Raw genomic sequence first — 25,651 nt, 5'->3', positions numbered from 1 at the left:
TCAGAAACAAGTAGTTTATATTGCTATGGGATTGTATCCTAAGGTAACCTTCTGCTCACGGAAGAATCTCTGTCCAAGCAAGGAAGGAGGGACAATTTTCACTGATCTTTCTTTCCCTCTGCAGCCCACTGGACTTCCCTGAAGTTTGTTCCTAAGCTTCAGATGACTCTCAAGAGCAGATATTTGGGAGTATAGGAAGCTTCTGGGAAAAAGAAAGCAAAAATTGTCCCCTCCTTATACAAACAAAAGAGCTTCTTTTATGAAGATATAACCCAATATTTTCAAGAGGCACTTGATTTTGTACTTCATTCCAAGATATTTCAACAGTTTGCATATTTTGCTCCTCTGCTAAATATAAGAGTTAACAGTCCCAAACAAAGAGAATGGAATAAACTGTGATATTAAGTAGAAAGATGCCTTTTCCACACACTACTTGGTTTCAAAAATTACCTACTCCTGTCTAATGGGCAAAACCATCACAACTTCAAATTGAGGAATAAATAAAATCTCCAGCTGCACCAGGAAGTTCCTGGGGGATGCCATGGAGTGCTGAAAAAAAGACATCAGATAAATGTATAGGAATTTGGCACATCACCACGGAATCTATTAGCATCAAGACGTATTTCAGAGACCTGTGAAGAGGACTGTTCTATCACTATATCCAAAATTGTCCTGGGTGGGGCTGCTACATATAGCACAGTGATGTAGAAGAGCTTTTGGACTTATTCAATTCTTACACACCATAAATAGCCCTCCAAAGCTTTGCAACATATGATAAACCAAGTACTAATCCTTGTGTCATATAACCAAGCTTACAAATATGACAGATCATCTGTCCTTGTTGCCAATGGATTACTTTAAAAATACATTATCTAACCAGCATTTTCTTATCTGCTCAGAGAGACAGTTTCCACACTGCTTCCTGTTAACATCAATCTAACATCAAAATTGCAGATCCTCAATTTTTGCATTTCATTCTGAGAACATCAGTGGTGTGTGTGTGTGTGTATCACATTTATTAGGGGCTTATGTGAGGTAGGGGTGCATGGGACAACCAAGCTGGCCACCAATCAAATCTGGTTATAGCCACCACAGCCTATGAGTCTCATGGAAGGTTCTGGAAAGTTTTTAATCTGAGGAAAAACAAATTGGGACAGGCTATTTATTCAGAAATATGCCCCTCTTCTTGCTTGCATGATATCTTTGCATACCAAGGTTGTAGTTTGAATGTACGGAGGGGAAAATTGACTCAAGGGTGTTGAGCACTTTTATGCAAATAAATAGCACACGCAATGCCTTTTCCAATAGCAACACCTTCTAGACTTTCTGTTGATGACTGCTTTGACATATGTGACTGTTGTCCGCTTCATACTTAAAAAAAATTAGATTGGTCTTGGGACCTGCGAAGAAAACCTTAATCCAGAGGATTAGAGGTTTTACATAGCAGGAGCTACACTGACTTCCCACAGTGAATAAGTAGTTATCAGGTCACCAAAGGTCAAGTATATATACACTTGTGAAATAAGATTAAAAACTGACAGTTCAAAACAAAATGTGTATTTCTGCAGTAACAGCATGCCTTTATTTACAGCCAAAAGTTGTCAACTTGATTGTACCCTTACTGCTGTGTAGCTGGTTCCCTCTCAGCATCCCTGGGGGAAGGGGGAATTACAGGGAGATCACCTCCCTCAGCATTTATGGCCAAAATGCAAACTTCACAAGGGGCCACTGGGGAATTAAGCTTTGAATTGCAGCTTTTCAAAGTTCTATTAATCTTCAACAGTGTGTGGAAAGCAAAGAGTTCCTTGTTCCCACATGGAGTTTGTGCATTTACCATTTCACTTGTGCCTTTCAGTCATGATTAGGGCACAGAAGGCAACAGTTCAGTTTCAAGGCCCATTTTTATTCCTTGGAGGGATTTGCACTGACAGATTTATTGTTGTGTCCTGCCTTTTATACAGTCAATGCCTGGCAGTTCATTTTTCTTTATATTAAACAGGATTGTTTCAAATATTCCAAACAAAGTGACATTTCAGAAATGAAACAGCAGCAAAGTCATTTTTCATAGGAGAGCCTTCAAAGAGCAATTCAGTGTACCATAGCAGCTTCTAGAACGTGATGAACAAAGTGTGTACGCGTGTGCATGCAGGCCTGCATATGCAAGATCATAATTTTGAGTTAAAGCTTGATATTTGGAAAGCGTACACATTGCCTGCTAACATGAGTAAGGATCCCCCAGGCTTTACATACACAGCAAAATTTTTAATCTCACTTATGGCATTGCACTGTTTTGTTCTTGTGTAGGCTGTCCATCATTCATCTGTGTGCTGTCCTTGGTTTTTGCAAGACCAACTTGTTCACATATGCTGGGCCAAATTATGTTTCACTTCTAAGTGCTTATCAAACTTTCTCCCTTCCAGGAACTCTCTTTACTTGGATTCATTTGCTAGGAAACCTTTAAACTACCTGTCACAGAAACAGAGTGCTTTGCAGTGCATTTGAAGGTGGCACATTCTAGGATGGTGATTCCCAAACTGTGGGTCAGGACACTCAAGTGGGCCACAATCCAATTTTGGGTGGGTCACACAACTGACAAGCTGAAGTGTATTGATCTTTATGGAAGCCAAAAGAGACCAGCATGTGCATGTTTATTCGCAAGCAGGTGAACATGCCTTAGTCCATTTCTAAGGGCAGGCTGAGGGGAACACAATGCCACCAGAACGGTCTCAATCCAATGAACACATGTTCCCGAAAACACATGAGAAGGGGACCTACCCCAAAGATGACAAGGAAACTGTTGGGCCCTATGAAAAATAAAAGTGAGCCTGCCACATGTGCGCATTTACTCATGAGTAGGCGAACCTGCCTCTGCTCCTATTGAAGGATAGGTAAAGGGGAGTGCAAGGCCACCAGAATGGTCCCTGTCCAAGGAGCATGGAGCTCAACAAATGCTCCAGGAGGATCTCTCCACCCTCTGTGGTAAACAGGAAAAAAACAGAGGCTTGAGCATCTGGTAAAATGAGACTTTTTTTAGTCTTATAAATCTAGGTGGGTCCTAATAGCGTGTTATTTTAAAAAGCGTGCCCTTGTACTAGAACCTATGAAAAGCACTGTTGTAGGATGCACACTAAATTTCCTGGAGTATTGTGTCCAGTACTAGTCACCACATCTCAAAAAGACATAGTAGAAATGGAAAATGTGCAAAAGAGAGCAATCAAGATGAATACAGGGCTGGGGCACCTTCCTTATGAGGAAAGGCGACGGCGTTTGGGCCTCTTCAGCCTAGAAAAGAGGCACCTGAGGGGGGACATGATTGAGACATACAAAATTATGCATGGGAAGGATAAAGTGGATTGAGAGGTGCTCTTTACATTCTCACATAACACCAGAACCAGGGGACATCCACTAAAATTGAGTGTTGGGAGAGTTAGGACAAAAGAAAATATTTCTTCACCCAGCGTGTGGTTGGCCTGTGGAACTCCTTGCCACAGGATATGGTGATGGCATCTGGCCTAGATGCCTTTAAAAGGGAATTGGACAAGTTTCAGGAGGAAATATCAATTATGGGTTACGAGCCATGATGTGCATGTGCAACCTCCTGATTTTAGAAATGGGTTATGTCAGAATGCCAGATGCAGCGGAGGGCACCAGGATGCAGGTCTCTTGTTATCTGGTGTGCTCCCTGGGGCATTTGGTGGGCCACTGCAAGATACAGGAAGCTGGACTAGATGGGCCTATGGCTTGATCCAGTGGGGCTGTTCTTATGCCACACTTCTGACTTGTGAATTGAGTGTGCCCTGGAACACATGCAATATCCCCCTGCAGCTTCCAGGCAGAACTGATCTTGTAATTAAAGCTCCCATTACAAGCTTCCAAGGACCCCCACAGTTCTCAAGAACTTAGCCTGAAAACTGTAGTTATGGGTCATTGGAGATTTGCTGATTTGGCCCCATTTAGTTTTTAAAAATTCCAGTAGCAGCTGTATCTGCAGGGTGTGAACGCATTATTAAAGTTGCTGCAGTGTAGTACTTCCTGTTCAGTCACCAAACAGAACATTGTGAACGGTTGCTGACCAATGTGTGCCCACCTGAAGGTCTCTCTTGAAAGAGACCTACCAGGGAGAAAACAGCAAGGTGACTAAATACATGAAATCTATTTTTGGAAAAAAACATGGTATGCCTGAAATTGTTATGTTCTGGCAGAAAACTATACGATGCTCCACACAACTTCAAATAACCTTTCAGTGGATAGAGAGAGTGGCTTCACCAGGGGGCGTGCCGACAGCACTGGAGATGCATCACTGGGGATGAGTAACAACACTAGTGGCCAAAATTGTGAAAATCTTGGTATTTTTGAATATCACAATCATGTTATATATTATTCAATGGGTAATTTAATGCAGAATGCAATGAAATACTGCATTGAAATATCTGTACTCTATCAAATGTTATAGCCAAATAACCAAAAAAGGAACACACACCTGCGTTATGTAACAAAAACTTAAATTTTCTTAACTCAAAACTGACCAATGAGATTGATGGTTACAAGAGCCAGTGAGGTGTCATGACACAGCAAGGAACCAATAAAGTGTTAATATGAGTCAGCTCTCATTTCCATGTATCAGAACTTTTATTCAGTTGTGTGAGTGTCATTATGCTGGTCACTGGTTTTTTGTTGGGTTACTGATTTGTTGGGTGGTCTGTACTGTGATAAATTAAAATAAATAAAGTTAATAGGGGTTACACTAACCCTAGTGATGCCACTGTGTTTAGGCTGTGTGTATGATATTGTAATTTATTCTGTAAGGTCTGGTACGAGAGGTAATCCATGATGAGGGTAACACAATAAGCTCTTGCACTAGGTGATGAAAACCCTAGTGATGCCTCTGGACAGAGGAGGATTGAGTAAAAATAATCCATAATCCTTAAAACTATACTAATAGGGCAGAACATAATTTTAACAAAATAAATAAAATGTAGCAGATGGGAAGGAGGCTGTACCTTGAATCTGACTGCCCTCCGACCCTCTTAAGTGGTAGACAGTCCTAGTGAAGCATGGGATTACTACCAATAACCTTTAGAGAATTAAAGAATGTCTGTTATGAAATAGTATTTGGGGGATTCAAGAAGTGAGTAGACAGGGTACCCACAAGATCACAAACAGGTTTTCAACCAGCTGCATTAGTGCTAACCTAATGGTGGTGCAAAGAGTGGTCAACCAGGCAATGCAAACACCACTAGTCATGTTGCAGACCCATTTTTCTGTATTGGATGAGACAACTGCATAAGTTGGGCAGCCTAATCTTCCATCCAGGTGCCACTAAGGCACATTGCTAAGAAAGTTAACAGGAAGCAGGAACGGTCCTGCTTCCTGCTAATGTTCTGACTATGTCCCCCCTATTATGCAGGCTGCCTGCTTGCTTGTCACTTTGCTCTTATAGTGTCTATAAAAGCAAGAAATATGCCCCATTGTTAAAGAAAATGGAAGATAATGAGTGCCAGCGGACAACATTTACTTGTCAGGTCTCCTTTTATTCGTTTCTGTATCTGGGGGGAAGTTAAAATGAACCCCTGCAGATATGGGGACAATGGCACCTGTACTGCAAAGGAGATCACAAAAAACCCCAAATGTTTCCCAATGCAAGTACAGCTATACTGTCTTTTTGTGATCTAACAGCCTAGCTATCACGAATCCTGCAACACTGTATACATGTATGATAAGGCACACTGAGAAGCTCAAAGTTCCATCTAACATTACAGTAGAAACAAAAACTTAAATACACTTGATTGAAATGTCAGAAGGACACACAACCAATGCCAAGTACTCAGGAGAGCAATTTCCTGTAAAATTTATGCAGGCTTTCCATTACATAATATGCAAATTTGAGACTAGAAGGAACATTACTGAAATCAGGCTGATGAAATTTGTAAATGATTAAAAAAGGGAAAGTAGAACTGACCTAATGAGAGTGCACGCATTATCCCACACCAAAGTATAAGGACTCATGTACTAGCTAACATTATGTAGGGAATATTCTTTCTGGACCATTTGTGTTGAAGCTGAGCAGAGCTACAGATGCATTATAATCTGACTCCACACAAAAAAAGTATATCTGAATTACTAGTATGAATGTTCTGGCAAACCTTAAAGAGGAAAAGCAAAAAAACTATTGCTGTAGTACAAAGCATATTACTCCCACCCCACCACTAGCACTGCTATAGATCGGTGGCTGTAAATGGCACCTGTTAAGTCACCAGATACCTCCAAGTGGAAACACTGGCAGTGGGCCCAAGCACTTTACTCCCTATGCCATCATGGCAACAGAGGCAATTGCTGGCTTGAGCTTTGCTGCACATGGACCAAAGGTGGTACTGCAGCTTTTAGTCCAGTGGCTATCAACTGTTGCAAGGAATCAACAGGGTCCCATCAGGCCCTATGAAGCTTCCACCTCTGGTCTACAATTGAGCCAAAAAGCTTCCCCCTAAGTTGGCCACTCTGTTCACAGGCTATGAATTGTGGGTATTGAGAAAAAGGAGGTACCAAATTTTCATCCAACTTAAAAGAAGCAGTTTCAACTTCCTCAGTGTTATTGGTCACTTTTCCCCCTCTTTCAGCTTTTGTTCTTCCACTCCAGACAGGACATGATACTTTCCAATTCTGCCCTCGTGTGAATTTGGCTTCAAGATGGACACCATCAGAATGAGAGCAGAATTAAGACACAATGCTTCCCGTCTGAGGAAGAACTTTTTCAAAAACTGTAGCAGCAACAGCAGGGACAGCAAATGATTTGGCAATGGTAGCAGAAATGGTGAGTATGGGTGGGGTGACATGATTTCATGAAACCTGGCATCCCCTCCAAATTCAAGTTGAAGTCATTCCAAAAATGTTCAGTTCTTCTTTTGGCTGGCTTTTTGGTTTATGACCAAATGAATGGGGTCGCCCCTGAAATTGCTCAGGCACCATGCCTTGCTGAAATGACCTGAAGACAGGCAGACATCAGTCCTGACTGTATCCAAGGTAAATGCAGTCAAACTCAGATCTTGTGCAAAAGTTGGGTCCTGAAGGTCCTGAAGCCAGCACATAGAACAAAAATCACACATAGTTAATATGTTACCTTAAATCTAAAAAAAAAGTATTGTCTCTCTAAAAACTAAAATCACACAACATGAGACATATGGGAAGTGAGACAACTGAGAAAACAGCAGATTCATTCTCCCATCTTATGCTCACTCTGGAACATATACTCATGCTGTTTCATAAATGTGAGCAGAAACTTGTTGCAGAACTCCACAATACACAATGTTCCAGCACAAAAAAACATGGGGAATAAGGAATGCCAGATGCATGAGAGGCACCAGGATGCAGGTCTCTTGTTATCTGGTGCACTCCCTGGGGCACTTGGTGGGCCGCTGTGAGATACAGGAAGCTGAACGAGATGGGCCTATGGCCTGATCCAGTGGGGCTGTTCTTAAGTTCTTATATATTTAGTGAATGGAATGGGGAGTGGAATCATTTGCATTATTTAAACTTTCCTCTTTTTTTTTGCCAAGCACATATACAATACTTGGATTTACACAAATAAAATACATATATGACTTATAATTAAAGAATTTATACCCTGCCTTTCTACTGCACTCAAGGTGGCATATGATGTAAGCTGACTGTATGCAGATTACACCCACCAATTAGTATAAAAGTAAGTCCTGCTTGGTATATTCTCACAATATTCCAAGTTACTTGATGCTCCTCTGCTGACAACATTGGCTTAGATCCAAAGAACCATGAACAGGAGAAAATATACTCATGCTATTTCATAAATGTGAGCAGAAACTTGTTGCAGAACAACTCCACAACACACAATGTTCCAGCACAAAAAAAATAGCAAATAAGGAAGATACAGGATGCAGCATTTAAACTGGAATGGGTCATTAAACATCTTAAAAGGAGCTTGTGCAAAGTCTTGCTTGAAGAAAACGGATTCATTTCTCTGGATTGGGTAGGGTTGGCCTGTGCATGAGGCCAGCTAAAGTGGTTGCCTCGGGCAGCAGATGGGTATAGAGCGCCCATCTCTGTCAGCCTACTTGCCTTCACTGCCTCTCCTACTCCCTGGATTGGAAAAAGAGGGGAGGGCAGAGAGGAAGAAAAAAATGTGAAGTGGAAAATTCTGAGCTAGGACATTGGGAGAAGCAAAGGCTGGCACATTACTGGGTAAGGTGGGGCAACATGTGGTATGCCGCTTAATGCATCAGGAGGTCTTAGGCCAGATCTGGGATGAGGGTCACTTTTCTCATGCAATGCTCTTCTGCCAAGTTGAAAACCTCTACAAGTAGAAGAGGCTTTTCAGTAACATGAGTACACCATTGGATCAAAGCCATGGGGGGGGGGGAGAATAGTGAAATCTCAGTCAGCCTGGAGCACAATGGGAAGTTGAAGATTTCCTCAGAGCTCTGGAATTGTCAATGTACATTCTATCCATTTTTGTTTACTGTGTGAATCCTTAGTGTGGAGTCTGTTTGCTACTAACTCACTCTAGCTCTTCCTAGTTAAGGTAACCCTTTGCCTGTCAAGAAAAGTAGAAATTCCCTTAAGCAAATATGTGACCTTCATTAAGGAAACACATAATGGAATGCACGATTTTCAGGCAGTAGGCACCTTTTCCCTATGGAATGTTTTCTCAGAGTTGCTGAAAGTTTCTGCACTCCAGAACACATAAGAAACTCTCCCCCAGGCCCCTAAAAATTACCACATCAGCACTTGCAAAAGGCATTCCCACTTGTAGAAGGAAGTACTGGTCCTGCAACAGAATAATAGAATGCATGTTAGTCTTTCAAAAACCCACAACTATATTCTTTAGGTCAGAGTTATCCAAACTGGGGCATCGTGATGCCCTAGCCTGACAGCACTGGCCTCTGTCCCCTTAATGGCCAAGGCAGAGACGCAACCCCCAGGATCACGTCGCTCAGGGGGGCTGCAGGGACTGGGATGCACTCACCAGTCCCTGCAGCAGCCTTCCTGGGGTGCGGGGAGCCCTGCGCAAGCATCTGCAGGTCTCCCCTGCCTTCCAAAAGTGAAAGTGGAGTGATCACGCTCCACCTCCACCAAACTGGAAGTGGAGCATGATCGCTCCACTTACACTTTTGGAAGGCAGGGGAGACCTGTAGACTGTAGCCCGAGCTCACACAGGGCTCCCTGTACCCCTGACAGACTGCTGCAGGGACTGGTGAGTGCATCCCAGTCCCTGCAGCCCCCCTGAGGATACAATCCTGGGGATCTTGTTGCTCCCTTCCCCCACCTCCACTGCCTCCCTCCCCTCCCCTTCAAGGAGTTACTGCGGTTTTCAAACTCCCTGAAAGTTATTATATATATATATATATATATATATATATATATATATATATATATACACACACACACACACACACACACACACATATATATATATATATATATATATATAAAGGAGGGAGGAGAGACAACCACTTAACTCTAATATTAATGTGTCAGCTGAACTGTAATTTTATAAATGCTGATCAATAAATTGTTGCACTTGTAACAGACTCCTTTAAAGCAAATTTCTATCATAACAAGTGCGCACACGCGCACACCATTACATACACACTATTACTAAGAAAGTTTCCAAATGGTTCTCCCACCGGGGGGAGGTTGGCTCTTGGTCACGCTCATTCAATGTACCCAAGACAGCAGAGCACAGCTCACTCATCTTTTACCAGTAAAACACCTGAAGGGTACAGTCATGCAGGTTGTGTATGTATGGCTACAAGAGAGAAACAGAAGTTCTGAGGACAAGACCACTGCTAAACCTGTATTTCCCCCCTACAAATACTTGCTAACTAGTGCTGGATGAGGAGCTGTGAAATCTCCAGGCCTTAATTCACTTCAGTAAAAGGCTTCTCCTCCTTGTACAATAGTTCATTGGTTCTCTGTCTACATTTGTAAAATGAGAGTGCCTCAGAGTTGCTTGTGTCACAGAGAAGGGACTTGGAACCAATCTAATGGAATACTCAACAAGTAGGGGAAACAAGGGGGGGGGAAAGGCCACCACATATCTCCTGCAATTTCTGGGATCATAGCTAGGCACAGGTTTGCTGGAGGAAAAGGGGGAAATACAGACGCACTTCCTATAACCATCTCTTCAAGACATCTACAAGGAACAGGCAGTGGTGACAGCGCTTCTCAATGTCCCACCCACTTATTTCCATCTTTGGCTGCAGCAACCAGTCTGCTAATAAACATCTGCCTAAATGTGATTGGCACTGGAGATCCCTCACACTAGTAAGCGACTCCAGTGAGCAGCACTGCCTACCACTTCTACCACCAGGAAGCTAGGCTGCCAAAGTCTGGTCTGGAGAACCATGAAGGGATGCCTGTTGGAAGGACAAAGCAAACATGGGGGATTTTTGGGTCCCTTCTAAGCCCAGCCAGCTGCTGCACAGGACAGCCATCCACTGACTAGCTTCCACAGACAAGCACGCTGCAGGCAAAAAGCAGGCACACCACAGATAGTTTCCTCTGCAGAACAAACCATATGGCTCGGTCACATGCTATTTGGGAAATGCAGAAAACTCCCAGAGCCACTACTGGGATAGGAAATCCTTCTGATATGCAAGTAGCAGTTAGAATCAATTCAAACATGAAGAAATAGAAAATGTTATAGTCCTTCATTTGGGCACCAGAGTTTGGAACTTCATTTTCTGAAAAAGACTGGCAAGTCACCTTTTTCCTCATAAAGACAAAGATAGAAGTAACTATTGAATGGTAAACAGCTCCACTGCAAATTGCCCTGCACTTGTGGCTGGTTATTGAGTAGGCCAACAATAGGGCCATTTCCTGGTGTCCATTTGAAATGCCTGGAGTACAAATGTTACTGGTTATTAAAAGCTCTTCACACACTTCCTGATTGCTCTTAAAAGATTTAAATGACTGCTTGGTTTCAGCAATGGCTAACTTGTATTGGCAACCTTCAGTCTCGAAAGACTATGGTATCGCGCTCTGAAAGGTGGTTCTGGCACAGCGTCTAGTGTGGCTGAAAAGGCCAATCCGGGAGTGACAATCCCTTCCACACCGGGAGCAAGTGCAGTCTGTCCCTGGTCTGTCTCCCTGGCTATGGGCCTTCCTTCTTTGCCTCTTAGCCTCAGACTGTTGGCAAAGTGTCTCTTCAAACTGAGAAAGGCCATGCTGCACAGCCTGCCTCCAAGCGGGCCGCTCAGAGGCCAGGGTTTCCCACTTGTTGAGGTCCATCCCTAAGGCCTTCAGATCCCTCTTGCAGATGTCCTTGTATCGCAGCTGTGGTCTACCTGTAGGGCGCTTTCCTTGCACGAGTTCTCCATAGAGGAGATCCTTTGGGATCCGGCCATCATCCATTCTCACAACATGACCAAGCCAACGCAGGCGTCTCTGTTTCAGCAGTGAATACATGCTAGGGATTCCAGCACGTTCCAGGACTGTGTTGTTTGAAACTTTGTCCTGCCAGGTGATGCCGAGGATGCGTCGGAGGCAGCGCATGTGGAAAGCGCTCAGTTTCCTCTCCTGTTGTGGGCGAAGAGTCCATGACTCGCTGCAGTACAGAAGTGTACTCAGGACGCAAGCTCTGTAGACCTGGATCTTGGTATGTTCCGTCAGCTTCTTGTTGGACCAGACTCTCTTTGTGAGTCTGGAAAACGTGGTAGCTGCTTTACCGATGCGCCTGTTTAGCTCGGCATCGAGAGAATGAGTGTCGGAGATCGTTGAGCCAAGGTACACAAAGTCATGGACAACCTCCAGTTCATGCTCAGAGATTGTAATGCAGGGAGGTGAGTCCACATCCTGAACCATGACCTGTGTTTTCTTCAGGCTGATTGTCAGTCCAAAATCTTGGCAGGCCTTGCTAAAACGATCCATGAGCTGCTGGAGATCTTTGGCAGAGTGGGTAGTGACAGCTGCATCGTCGGCAAAGAGGAAGTCACGCAGACATTTCAGCTGGACTTTGGATTTTGCTCTCAGTCTGGAGAGGTTGAAGAGCTTTCCGTCTGATCTGGTCCGGAGATAGATGCCTTCTGTTGCAGTTCCAAAGGCCTGCTTCAGCAGGACAGCGAAGAAAATCCCAAACAAGGTTGGTGCAAGAACACAGCCCTGCTTCACTCCGCTTCGGATGTCAAAAGGGTCTGATGTGGAGCCATCGAAGACAACAGTGCCCTTCATGTCCTTGTGGAAGGATCTGATGATGCTGAGGAGCCTGGGTGGACATCCAATCTTGGGGAGAATCTTGAAGAGGCCGTCTCTGCTGACCAGGTCGAAAGCCTTTGTGAGATCTATGAAGGCTATAAAGAGTGGCTGTCGTTGTTTCCTGCATTTCTCCTGCAGTTGTCTAAGGGAGAATACCATATCAGTGGTGGACCTAAATTGGCACTTGATTTATTGAGATATTTTCAAATATAACAGTGCATTCATCATCAACCGCAGGGCTGAATTTGAAATAAGAATAGTTAGGAAGCAACAACAACAAAAGAAAAAGATGTCAGGCTAACACAGCACCTCAATATTGCTCTGAGGGGGCTCATCATGCTGCTGACACACAGCTGATTTCCATGATCCACACAGGCCACTTACTTCACCCTGTGCTGGAAGATGACCTGCACCTCAGATGGAGTGACTGTAGGACCTGGGCAGGCTGCAGACTCTTGGTCATAGTGCCCGAATACCCAGCAGAACTAAGTACAGTATCTGCCTTCTTTCATTTTTGCACTGAATGGACAACGTGGAATGAAACTGTGCAGCTTCGTAAGCTGAAGCACTTCCACAAGTACATACCCCACGCTCTTTCTATTCCAAACAAGAGCTCAGGTTAAACTAGAGGCAATTTCTTAAGGTCCTTTAGTTTCAGGAATAGCTTGTCAGGTGATGCAGGGTTTGCAGCCACAAAGGGGCAGGGTCCAGAAGGCTTACTGCAATCACAAAACTAGGCAGCCCTTTAGATCAGTGGTTCTCAATTTTTACTGAAAGGTAAAGGAACATGAGTGGTTGCAGGGGCTGGTAAGGGGGTGGCGTCTTGGCAAGGATGGCAGCAATGGCACCAACTATGTGAAAAAAGGGTTTGGGGGACTTACTCAGCAGTGGTGGCAGCGAGTTCCCAGGTTTTGTGGCATCTCCAGCTGCTTCAGGACATGACCAGAGACATGAGGGAGCAATCATTTATAGTTATACTTTGAAAGTGTTTTCTATTAGTGCAGGGGTGCCCAAACCACGGCCCTGGGGCCACTTGCGGCCTCTCAATGTGGCCCTGAGGGAGCCCCCGGTCTCCAATGAGCCTCTGGTCCTCCAGAGATTTGTTGGAGCCCACTCTGGCCTGACGCAACTGATCTCAACGTGAGGGCGACTGTTTGACCTCTCATGTGAGCTGTGGGAGGAGGGCTACCTCCACTGTTTCATGTCTGTGATGCAGCAGTGGTAGCAAAGGCCAGCCTTGCTTTGTGCAAGGACTTTTATAGGCCTTGAGCTATCGCAAGACCGTCATTCATTCATATAAGTTCATCTTTAAAATATTCATTTATGTAAACTTATGTAAATTTATTCAAATTTTAAATGTAAATTCATTCTTTTTTCCCCAACTGACAGTGTCAGAGAGCTGATATGACCCTCCTGCCAAAAACTTTGGACACCCCTGTATTAGTGTAACAATAAAGAAAATATTCTCTTTGCAAAACTTTTGATAGCACAGTGATACAACTGTAAAAATTCTATGGTTCTGACATACCATGTGGTCCTTAAAGTTCTAGAAACATTTTGTACACATTGTAGATAATTTTTTTACCTCTGTATTGTATGGGTATCTAAAACTTATAGCACAACAATACCTAAATGTCTACAAAGCAGGCTCACCGCTATAAACACCAGAAGTGTGGGGGAGGATGGAGGCCATTTTAAATGGAAGTGCAGAGGAAAAAGCTGTTTCACTGAAATCCTACCAGGAAAAAAATTGCAAGAGAAAGTTTAATTATCAAGACTTTAGCGAAGAGATCTTCACACACTACTGACTCTTCCATACTGCTAGAATCACCCCAAGAAACAAGTATTGCATTAGGTGATCAGGCTCAGCTAAGAAACCAAATGGGACAAGTGCAACAGTATTCTGAACACTACTATGGTCTGTCTTTGGTTTCCAAGTGATGCCCCCCACACAACTACAGAAAGAGGACTAAAACGGGTGCATGTAATGATGCCTTTATGCTTACAACACTCCAAGAACAATTGTTTTAAGATGTGCCAAGTCATGCAAAAAGTAGATTCTCATAGACCAACTAATTCATTTAGCATAAAAAGCTTTTGTGGATTATACTTCACTTCATTACATGCATGAGGTACAATCCTCAGGAATCAGGTATCCAATAGCTAAAAGCTTGGTGGAGCAAAATAGTTGCTGCAGGTAGAACTCACCAACAGGAGGAAAGCTATGTTAGTTGCTAACCATGACATCAATCAGATTGCATGCAATTGCAGGAACCTGAGATGGTTTGTGTTTGTTCAAACAGTATCGCTGCTAAGAGCAAGTCTGGAAGTTCCCAGTTCACCTCACTTCAATCATGAACTTATAGGGTAGTCCCAGAAAGCTACTACAGGTCCAGCCTATTTATACACAGATTTTTTTTATACACGGGTTTGACTCAACACAAATGGCCCCTGCAAATGAGAAGGAATGGGCTGATCCCTGGAGAAGAGGAAAAATGCATCCCTTTAAAATCAGTTTAAAAAACTGAAGTCCTTTAACAATAGCCTCCTTAATGAGAGAGAGGGGGGTAGTTGGTTGACAATCCATCAATCCTTCTCTCTCCAGCAGACCCCACCCTTCCCCCTGAGTAAAAGAAAGGTGATCATTTTGCATTGGTGAAGGGAGGGGCTGAGTGAAGGATTGTCTGAAGGCTAATGAGAGTGAAGGCTGATAGATTGTCTTCTTAATGACTCTTATCTTACATCACAAAGGTCAGCAAGGCTGTTTTTAAATCACTGGAGCAAAGAAACTTTGTTTTTAAAATTGATTTGCTATAGTGCTTTTTTGCCATCCACATAAGTGCTTGGAACAGAACCCACACAAATACTTAGTCTCAACCTGTATTCTCTTAGTCTCTTTGCCATCTGCAATATGGAGATGATAGCAACAATATTAACCAACCCTTTGTAAAGATTACTGTAAAGATACTTAAACAAGTATGCAGCTTTGAACACCTGAAATACACTGTAGCATGTATAGAACTGAGAACCAGTATGTATAGTGGTTACACCAGCACGTTCATAAGGGAAAGACCTGGGTTCAAACCCCGCTCACAGCCATTGAAGCCCACTGGCTAAGTTTCAGTCAGTCACTTCCTTAGCTAACCTGCCTCACAAGGTTACAACAAGCATAAAATGAAAGGATAATCTTGCATGTCACCCTGAGCTACAAGAAAAGGGAAGGCATAAACACACAACAAATACAGAAATGTTACATATAATTTTAACTGGCAGATACTCAGATCAATGTTTTGTGCTTTTTTTATGTCCTAGTACCCCAATTCTAGGTACCTTAAATATTTAAAATACTTTAATTCCATGCTTCTGACCCTGCAGAGGCCACATGGATGGTTTCTAAGCAAGTCTCAGCAATTATAAGTAAATTGTAGCATTATATCTGCATCAGTTCTAACTACTACTGTTAATCAGATTCTTTTAAGGCAGAATCTGTAAACCCTTGTTCCAAACTTCAATAACAATGCTAGTCAGGATTGCCTTTAACCATAGTTCAGAGGTAGAAAAATATCAAAAATGTTGCACCTTCACTATATGCAGCACTGTATGCAACACATCCAGACAGACAGAAGCCATATGAACCTTTACAAAAGACTCCAGGGAAGCTTTAAATGTTATCAGCATAAGGCTACAATGTACACTTGTACAAAGTACATCTAGTCCAGTTAGATTTTCAGTGAGGTTAGGGACCGCATCTGCTGCTATTAAGCTAAAAGAACAGGAGATGCAATCACAGCTTTCTGTAATGTCTGAGATTCATAAACAGGTAGAAATGAGGCTACAGATGCCCCACATCCAAAGCCAACGTTAAGGCAGGGTCTATACAAGCAGACAAATGGAAGGACACTCATCCCACTCTATGCCTTTCAGTCAAGGGCCATGTACATGGTGAAGTATATCAAGATATACATTACTCTTCCCAGGATCCCCAGCCTTCAAACAGGATCACAAAGTGCATCACTAATCACAAGTTGTAACTTGATATTTCAAAATCTGAAGGAATCTTGAAATATTTAAAGCAGTGGTTTTCAACCTTTTTCATCTCATGGCACACTGACAAGGCACTAAAAATGTTCAAGGCACACCACCAGGTTTTTGACAACTGACAAGGCACACCATGCTGCCAGTGGGGGCTCACATCTCCCACTGGCCCTATTAATAAATGACCTTCCACCAAATTCCTGTGGCACACCTGTGGACCACTCACGGCACACCAGTGTGCCATGGCACAGTGGTTGAAAATGGTTGATTTAAAGTCTGAAATAAAGAGTAGAGCAAGATTGTGTCTATTCTTTTTTGGTATAGGAAATGTATTTGAACACAAACTACAGGGAATCTCAAAAAACGTACATGGGGGTCCCATGTTACCCATGTACCTGGCATCAGTGGATTTCAGTTATCGATGGGTACTGAACAGCCCCTCCCCTCCGAGCCCAACCACAGCACTGCTCCGGTCAAGTTCAGGGGGTTTTCTGAGGCCCATAAAGGACACACATGACTGCCCGCAGCTGCTGAGGGCCTCAGAATGCCTGAAAAAGAAAAAAATGCCACTTTTATCATAAAACCAAAAGTGACGCTTTTTACAAGTTAAAACCGGAAGTAGTGCTTTTTTCATTTTCAAGCATTTTGAGGCCCACAGCATCCGCAGGCAGTTATGCACAGCCTCTGCGGGCCTCAGAACCCTCCAGGCCTTACTGAAGCCCAGCTCCAGTCGAGTTTGGAGGGTGGTGGGCGGAGTCCCCAAAAACCACAGTTTCATTACCTGCAGTTTCTATATATGCAGAAGTTCCAGGAACTGAATCCCTGTAGATAATGAGGGCCCCTGTACATATTTTAATGAGTATATAGCCTTGCACTTTCTCTGGTCTCTACTCAGAAGAATGGACAAAAATAATGAACAAATGGCAAAGCATAGCCTGATTTAATTTAGTCGGCAAGAAATGTAAACAACTATATAACACATGCTAATGCATGCAAAACTGGCTGTCCATGCCAAGAAGTAACTTATGAATGAATAACTGGAATACAACATGTTCAGGATTTCCTGCTGCCATGTGTTCATGGTTAACAAGTTCAGCCAATGCCATGCTCTGCTCCTTCAGGATAAATTCTGGCTTTGAATAGTCCATTCAAAAGCTGAACAAAAGTGCATAGCACATCTATGAATGTTGTAATGGAAATGCACAAGATACCTCAAGGAGATAGGATGTGGTGTCAGCAGAGGCCCCTTTAAGGGTTAAGGCCTGGGCATTTAGCAGGGAGTGTGCTGCACAGCTCCAGCCACTTGAAGGCAATAGGACCCTCAGGCATAAAAGCACCTAATGAAGGGAGAGTTTGGTGTGGGTAGTAGGAGGAAGGCAGGGACTACTGGAACTGTGGATGGACTGATGTGTGAATGGACTTTGGAGGCTGCTGGAGATTGGTGTTTGGCTGCCACGCCCAAGACCTGTGGAGGACCAATGTGCTGCTGTAGTGGCAGGAGGAGCTGCTGGCAGGAGAGGGGAGGAAGGAGGACCTCTGTAGGTTAAACAGGCAAGCTACTCTGGTGGTGGGGTCCAGCAGTACTGCAGGGCAGAACCAGGGTCATTTTGGGGGAAAGAAGGGGAGTTAATTAGCATAAAGTGGGCATAATTCTCTAGGTGGTCCTTGGAATCTGGCAAAACAAATGTCAGATGAAACTGGACAAAAAGGAAAGCACATGAACAAAATTTGAAATGTGGTTATAATTGAAAATGGCCCCCCAAAACCAACAAAAGTAAAGGCTATACTTTATCATAGAAAACCTGCAACACGTGAACATCCAAGAGCAGCAATTGAAGAGCTGTGTGGAACCATCCCAGCACACACATTGGTGTATGGCTGCAGATTTGTTAGTCAATGATGTAAGTGATGTCTGGATCATTAACTAATTAACTGAGTCAAGCTACTGCTTCTGTGCACACTATATGCAGCACAGTGGGCCCTTAGTATCCATGAGGGATCTGTTCCTGGACCCCCTGTGGATATTGATATCTGTGAATAGTTAAATTCACAGAGAGGCCTGACCAGAAATAGCAGACATGTCTTTATGAAAGCTCCGGCAGGCCTCCCCACACCTTCCAGTCATGTCTGGGAGGTCCTCTGAAGCCCTCCAGCCAGGGCTTGCAATCCAACTGTAGTCAAATCCACAGATTGCAAACCCACAGATAAGGACGGTAGACCTGTTTGTGTAAGAGTTATAATAAATTTAACATCATAAAGTGTGTGCATATTTTCTTGAGATGCCTGAATATTGCTTTAGAGACACTCCCATTTTGTGAGCCAACATTATAAACCAGAAAGATTTTCATGCTTATCAGACAGAAAAGGGTAAAGTCTCTTTAAAGAAGAAAGCAATGCTTCAGTATCATCATGTTAACATTAGACTTCTGGTAGCTTCAAAGGTCAGCAATGCAGAAGCCATAAAACCTGCTCTGATCCTATGGAGACTGTGTGCAAAAAATCCAGAGAAACATCAGAAGATATGAACCTGCAGTTAAACAGCTATTTTGTTTTTCCAAAGGTCAGACTGAAGTATTTACAGATATCTTTTCAAGAAAGAGTCCAGCTATAATTTAAAGATTCCATGAGCTACAAAATTCCTTCATAAGATATACTTAGAGGTTTTGGATTCCCATAGTTAAAAGTCTTCTTAGCTGAAAAGGAACCCAAAGCTATCAAATCCAACTTCCTGCCACAAATAAGGGCAATGAATATACAGTACTAGCACTCCTACAGACCAAGGCACACAATACCCAATATGACCCAAATGTCATAATCAGATAGCCAATACTCTGTGTCAGAAAGCTGATATTGCCAGATAACTCAAGCAAAGCAAGTCAAATGCAACAAGAAAGATAAAGTAGTTCAATATGCAGAAAAATGGGAGAGGGGGTGGAAGGCAAAGCTTGTGGGTGAATCAAAGAAGTGAAACAGCCTGGAGTTTGGTTATGAGCGCTCACACCAATTTAAGGAACAGGCAAGCACTTTAAGCCTTGCTAAGATGAATAATTTCAGTTTTTCCTATTACATATATACTCAATACACAAAATTCACAAATGGGCTCCCTACAAGCCCAAGAGTCACTTTCAAACCGGATTCAAAATATTATTTTGATTATCTGTGCAAGAAGTTCAGGAGCTGTTCAAACGCACAAGTAATTCTGATTTTCCCTCAGCCACAGTCATATCCACACTTTCAAGCAGAAATTCAGCCTACCCAACATCAAGCATCCTACCACAGGTGTGCAGCCAGCAGGAATTTCTGAAGTAGCAGTAGCCCCTTTTCCCAGCTATTGACAAAGACATCACTGCTGGATGTAGCTGTGGTCTCTGATTCACAAGTTTCTGATTCTGCTATGTTTCTTTATGCAAATACATTCCTAAGGATGACCTCTGGACTGCTGATGTGAGAACAGGCAACAGCTGCTAGATCAGACCACAGCTTTGCACAAAACTGACCAAATCACTCCAGGAAGTATGTCAGTGGCAAACAAACAAGGACAAGGTCTGCACTTATGAGAAACTGCTCCAAAGGCTACCACTAAGCCTTAAACCCAATTTGTGAATGGGCCACAAAGCATTACACTCCAGGCACAGCTTAGAACCTTCTAACTGGCTGCCAGTTAGCCATCAGTTCTCCGTTTAGGGGGGCTATTCAGTACAGCAGATAGAGTCTGCTGCAACACCAACACATAAGAACATAAGAGCAGCCCCCCTGGATCAAGGCCATAGGCCCATCTAGTCCAACTTCCTGTATCTCACAGTGACCCACCAAATGCCCCAGGGAGCACACAAGACAACAAGAGACCTGTATCCTGGTGCCCTCCCTTGGATCTGGCATTCTGACATAGCCTATATCTAAAATCAGGAGGTTGCACATACACATCATGGCTTGTAACCTGTGATGGACTTTTCCTCCAGAAATTTGTCCAATCCCCTTTTAAAGGCATCTAGGCCAGATACCATCACCACATGCTGTGGCAAGGAGTTCCACAGACTACCTATACACTGATTAAAAAAATATTTTCTTTTGTCTATCCTAACTCTCCCAACACTCAATTTTAGTGGATGTCCCCTGGTTCTGGTGTTGTGTGAGAGGGTAAAGAGCACTCTTTATCCACTCTATCCTTCCCATGCATAATTTTGTATGTCTCAATCATGTCCCCCCTCAGGCATTTTTTCCAGACTGAAGAGCCCCAAATGCTGTAGCCTTTCATAAGGAGCCCCAGCCCAGTAATCATCTTAGTTGCTCTCTTTTGCACCTTTTCCATTTTCACTGTGTCCTTGAGATGTGGTGACCAGAACTGGATGCAATACTCCAGATATGGCCTTACTATCGATTTGTACAGCATCGTTATAATATTAGCCGCTTTACTCTCAATACCTTTTGTAATGATCCCTAGTATAAGACTGGCCTTCTTAACCACTGCTGCAAACTGGGTTGTCCACCACCACCCCAAGATCCCTCTCCTGTTCTGTCTCAGATAGCTCAGAACCTATACAACAGGTGCAGTTTCCTGTTCCAAGCGTTCCAAGGAGCATTTTCTTGCTCCACGGGTCAATGCCTTTCATACTCTTGTCAGCAGAGTGAAGTGACCACCTGTTGGTCTCAGGTGAGCTCAGGAACGCAAAGAGACAAAGGAGAACAAGAACAAACATCTGATTCAAACTATTCTCAATCTAAAAAAATAGTGGATAAAAATAAGACAGCACATCTTGCTGTATTCAGTGTACAACTCCAAGTTCTGCATGCCATATTGCATGTCTAAATGTGTGTGATACCAGTCTTTCAAGAATGAAGGTTGCCAACAATGTGCGCTATCTCCTTTGCACAGATGCTCATCTGTGTCAGCAAACGTATTTTAATTTGCTTTATATTTCTGACATTTCTTTCAAAATAACCTGACCAAGGACCAGTAGGGGATGTTGGCCTAAACCTCTGAGAACCATCCTTTTCCAAAGTAGGATTGCCAGCACTTCAGAAGGCCTCCCATTCCACAGGGAAGAAAAATAACAGTCTGCCCAGACCTGTGATATGCAATGCTACTTTTAGAGTTGCAGTGACACACTTTGGAACTGGTGGGAGAGGAAGGCGGCTCCCTCAGCAGCAGCTCCAGGAAGAGAACTCTTATCCAGGCCTCTCTCCTCAAAACTCCATCCTCCCTCCCTCCCTCCACTGCCATTGTAACTTGTTTCCACGAAGAAGGGGTTGGCATGACTAAGAGCCCAATCCTATGAATGTCTACTCGAAAGCATCTCCCATTACAGTCAATGGGGCTTACTCCCAAGTAAGTGTAGACAGGATGGCAGCCTATGCCTCTCTACTCAGAAGTGAGTCCCATTCTAGTCAGTGGGGCCAACTCCCAGGAAAGTGTGGCCAGGACGGCAGCCTGAGCTTGGACACCCCACTGCAGGAAAGAAGCCCCAACTGGGCCAAATGCGGCTCTTTGCTCCCGCTTCCCACGCAAGGACTGAGCAGTGCGAACCGCCAGCCTCCTGCTCCTTCCTCGCGCGGAAAGAGGCGGTGAGGCGAGCCCAGCCGGTCCTCGCCCACCCCGCGCGGGCCAACCCCGGGGAGGCTGCAAGCCCCTCGCCTCCCCCCAACGGAGCCTCCTCCTCCGCGCGAGGCGCGCTGGACGGCACCCGGGGCAGCGGAGGCGCCGCTTTCCTCCCCGCCCTGGAACTCAGCGAGGAAGCGGCGGGACCCACCGCGACTCCCTCGGCAGCCGCCCCGCGCCCTCCCTCCAGCTCCAGGGGCTCTCACAGGTTGCAAGGCCGGAGAGTCGCCGGGCACTCCCCCAAGAAGAGCCCGCGGAAGTCGCCGGGAGTACGAACCGGCCCCGAGACAGCCACATCCCTTCTCCGCCCGGCGGGCCCACGGGGAGGACGCCGCAGCTGCAGAAGCCACAGGGAAGAGGGACGGCCCCCGCCACGTGCCTCCGCGCGGCCCCGCCCCTGGGTAGCGACGCCACGCCCACCTGCCTCCTCGGCACTGGAGCCTCACGGGGAAGCCACGCCCCCTCTCCCTCCCTCCTCCCCGGCAGAACGTCATCCCCGGGAGCCCAGAACTGCCTGCCTGGCTGGGCTTCCGCGGCCACGCCGGAGAAAGAGCCTTCCTTCACAGGCGCACCACGTGGCGTCAGGGGACGGCGTTGCATAACCCGGCCAGGGCTACAGCAAGCCTTGCATGCCTACTCAGAAGTAAATCCCATTAGAGTCAACGGGGCTTACTCCCAAGTAAGTGTGGATTGCAGCCCTATTCAGCAGGCAGAAGGAACCTGTTTAGCTGGAGGCAGGTTGCAAGAAGCAGCTTTTCCCAGTGGACTAAAGAAGGGGAGAAACAAGCCAGCAGAAGAAGTAGACTGTAATTCCATGCACCAGACTGCGATCTGTGAATCAATATTTTATTTATAGCTTCATGTTTATCCTACCTAATTTGGAAGAATTTTGGAGATGAGAATAACTTTAAAAATAAAAACACCCATTGGGCAGAGAAACATTATTCCAAATGAGCAACATTCAAGAAATGCCACAGCAAATCAAATCCATATTGATTTTAAATGCAGGGCCATAAGGATTTTTAGTTTCCACATCATTGTCACAATATCTATCTATCTTTCTACCTACCTACCTACCTACCTAACAAATTTTATCCCTCCTTTCCCATGCCAAAGCAAATACCCAAAGTGGCTTACAAAGCTCCATAATAAAGTACAAACTGTCATAACAGGTAAGAAGAAAAAACATCAAACAAAGCATTATAAACAGTAGGTAGGTTTAACATTAATCCATTCCTGCCCAGCCCACAGGTGTACACATTTGATACCTGTTGCATGTATGCAATGTTGTTGGGCAGAAATGGCTTCGAGCCCAAACCTATTCACTTTTCAGCACCACAGTGCAGCCACAGTGCAGTCCCAAGGTAGGGAACAAATACCTCTGTAACTGCCTCCGCACCACAATATGCAGTGCATGCCCCTCTGGTATGGCTGAACGGACAATGGAAAATTGGATAGGATTGGGCTGTCAAGGCCCAATCCTATCCAACTTTCCAGCATTGGTGCACTACAATGCAGCCCTGAAGTAAGGGTACAAATGTCCCCATACCTAAGGAGACAGCTGTGACTGCCCCCCAATTGCAAGATGCAATGCATGCCCTGTTGCCATGGCTGCACCAGCATTGGAAAATTGGATAGGATTGGGCCCTTAAACAGTGAAACACAAAAAACAAAGCAAGACCTAGCACATATCATTGAGCCATTAGGGGAACAAATAAGCTCAGGGAGGTAGTCAAGTCACAGCAGTATTTCAGAGGTGCAGAAGGCAAATATCTACTCAGCAACCAAATGCCAGACAAAACAGGTATGTTTTGAGTGCTTGCTGAAAAGCCATGAGGGAGGGAGTAGTTCTCAATTCCCCTGGAAGGGAATTCCATAGTTGTGGTGCCACTACAGAGAAGGCTAAACCCCTAAGGGTTGCCACCCCTCTCACTTGTAGAAGAACCCCTTCAGCTGGATGGACTGGAATGTATGGAAGGATGCAGTCATTCAGATAACCTGAAACCAAATCATGGAGGGCCTTAAATGGTAGAACTAGCACCTTGAATTGAGACCTGAAGCAAATGGGAAGCCAATGTAGCTGCTGAAACAGTTAGTTAGTTGGCAACCTTCAGTCTCGAAAGACTATGTTATCGCGCTCTGAAAGGTGGTTCTGGAACAGCGTCTAGTGTGGCTGAAAAGGCCGATTCGGGAGTGACAATCCCTTCCACACTGGGAGCAAGTGCAGTCTGTCCCTGGCCTGTCTCCCTGGCTATGGGCCTTCCTTCTTTGCCTCTTAGCCTCAGACTGTTGGCCAAGTGTCTCTTCAAACTGGGAAAGGCCATGTTGCACAGCCTGCCTCCAAGCGGGCCGCTCAGAGGCCAGGGTTTCCCACTTGTTGAGGTCCACTCCTAAGGCCTTCAGATCCCTCTTGCAGATGTCCTTGTATCGCAGCTGTGGTCTACCTGTAGGGCACTTTCCTTGCATGAGTTCTCCATAGAGGAGATTCTTTGGGATCCGGCCATCATCCATTCTCACGACATGCCCGAGCCAACGCAGGCGTCTCTGTTTCAGTAGTGCATACATGCTAGGGATTCCAGCACGTTCCAGGACTGTGTTGTTTGAAACTTTGTCCTGCCAGGTGATGCCGAGAATACGTCGGAGGCAGCGCATGTGGAAAGCATTCAGTTTCTTCTCCTGTTGTGAGTGAAGAGTCCATGACTCGCTGCAGTACAGAAGTGTACTCAGGACGCAAGCTCTGTAGACCTGGATCTTGGTATGTTCCGTCAGCTTCTTGTTGGACCAGACTCTCTTTGTGAGTCTGGAAAACGTGGTAGCTGCTTTACCGATGCGTTTGTTTAGCTCGGTATCGAGAGAAAGAGTGTCGGAGATCGTTGAGCCAAGGTACAAAGTCATGGACAACCTCCAGTTCATGCGCAGAGATTATAATGCAGGGAGGTAAGTCCACATCCTGAACCATGACCTGTGTTTTCTTCAGGCTGATTGTCAGTCCAAAATCTTGGCAGGCCTTGCCAAAACGATCCATGAGCTGCTGGAGATCTTTGGCAGAGTGGGTAGTGACAGCTGCATCGTCGGCAAAGAGGAAGTCACGCAGACATCTCAGCTGGACCCCGGACCCCGCTCTCAGTCTGGAGAGGCCGAAGAGCCCCCCATCTGATCTGGTCCGGAGACAGACGCCCTCTGCTGTAGCTCCAAAGGCCTGCTTCACTGATCCAGCATATTGTCTAGTATTTGTTTAGATGCAGCTATGGCTGTCCAGAAGGTAAAAAGTAACAGGATACTAATGATTTGCCACTTTTATCTAATTGAGTTTTAGTGTAGCTTTTTAAAAATGTATCCACCGGCTGTAGCCACTCCTGCTGCTTTGTAATGTTATGTATGTGGATTTTTAATTGGATGGTTTATTTTATGCCACTGTGGATATTTTTCATTGAAATACTTATAGTTATGTAAAATGCAAATAAATGCTTCTCTTATAGGAAATATTGTTGTAATGAGCCTGATCTATAGCAAGGAAAACAATTTCTATCACAGCATAGATGGCAGTAGAACAATATTGGGTTGACCTCTGCTTTCTTGGCCCAATTAGTGCTCCCACTGAAAAGTGCCATGAGACCCTTTTGTGACTGCCAGCAGTCAAAAGTTGAAAGGTGTACCATAACTTGTATACTTGTACACCAGAACTATAAGAAGTTCTGACTAGAAATTATATTTCAGATCATAATAATTATCTAGGACTAGATGAGTCTTTCTGCAGAGTATGTGATGAGCTGAGCAGAACTGACAGCTGACCATAAC

General features: G+C 44.6%; 1 protein-coding gene across 2 annotated transcripts in view; it reads right to left on the bottom strand.

The window, feature by feature from the left end:
• C1H11orf24 (chromosome 1 C11orf24 homolog) overlaps positions 1-22,226 on the bottom strand; it is a 34,418-nt gene extending 12,192 nt beyond the window's left edge. Inside the window, exon 1 of one of the 2 annotated variants that reach the window (XM_066633049.1) lies at positions 22,060-22,226. The gene's annotated coding sequence lies outside the window, so the exon portion shown is untranslated. Of the gene's footprint in view, positions 1-22,004 lie in introns of both variants that reach the window. The other variant, XM_066633050.1, reaches the window with a different exon arrangement.
• Between the last annotated feature and the right edge of the window lie 3,425 nt (positions 22,227-25,651).

The sequence above is a fragment of the Tiliqua scincoides genome, chromosome 1, assembly GCF_035046505.1.
Source record: "Tiliqua scincoides isolate rTilSci1 chromosome 1, rTilSci1.hap2, whole genome shotgun sequence".
NCBI lineage: Eukaryota > Metazoa > Chordata > Lepidosauria > Squamata > Scincidae > Tiliqua > Tiliqua scincoides.
This window is presented reverse-complemented; position numbering and strand designations above follow the sequence as displayed.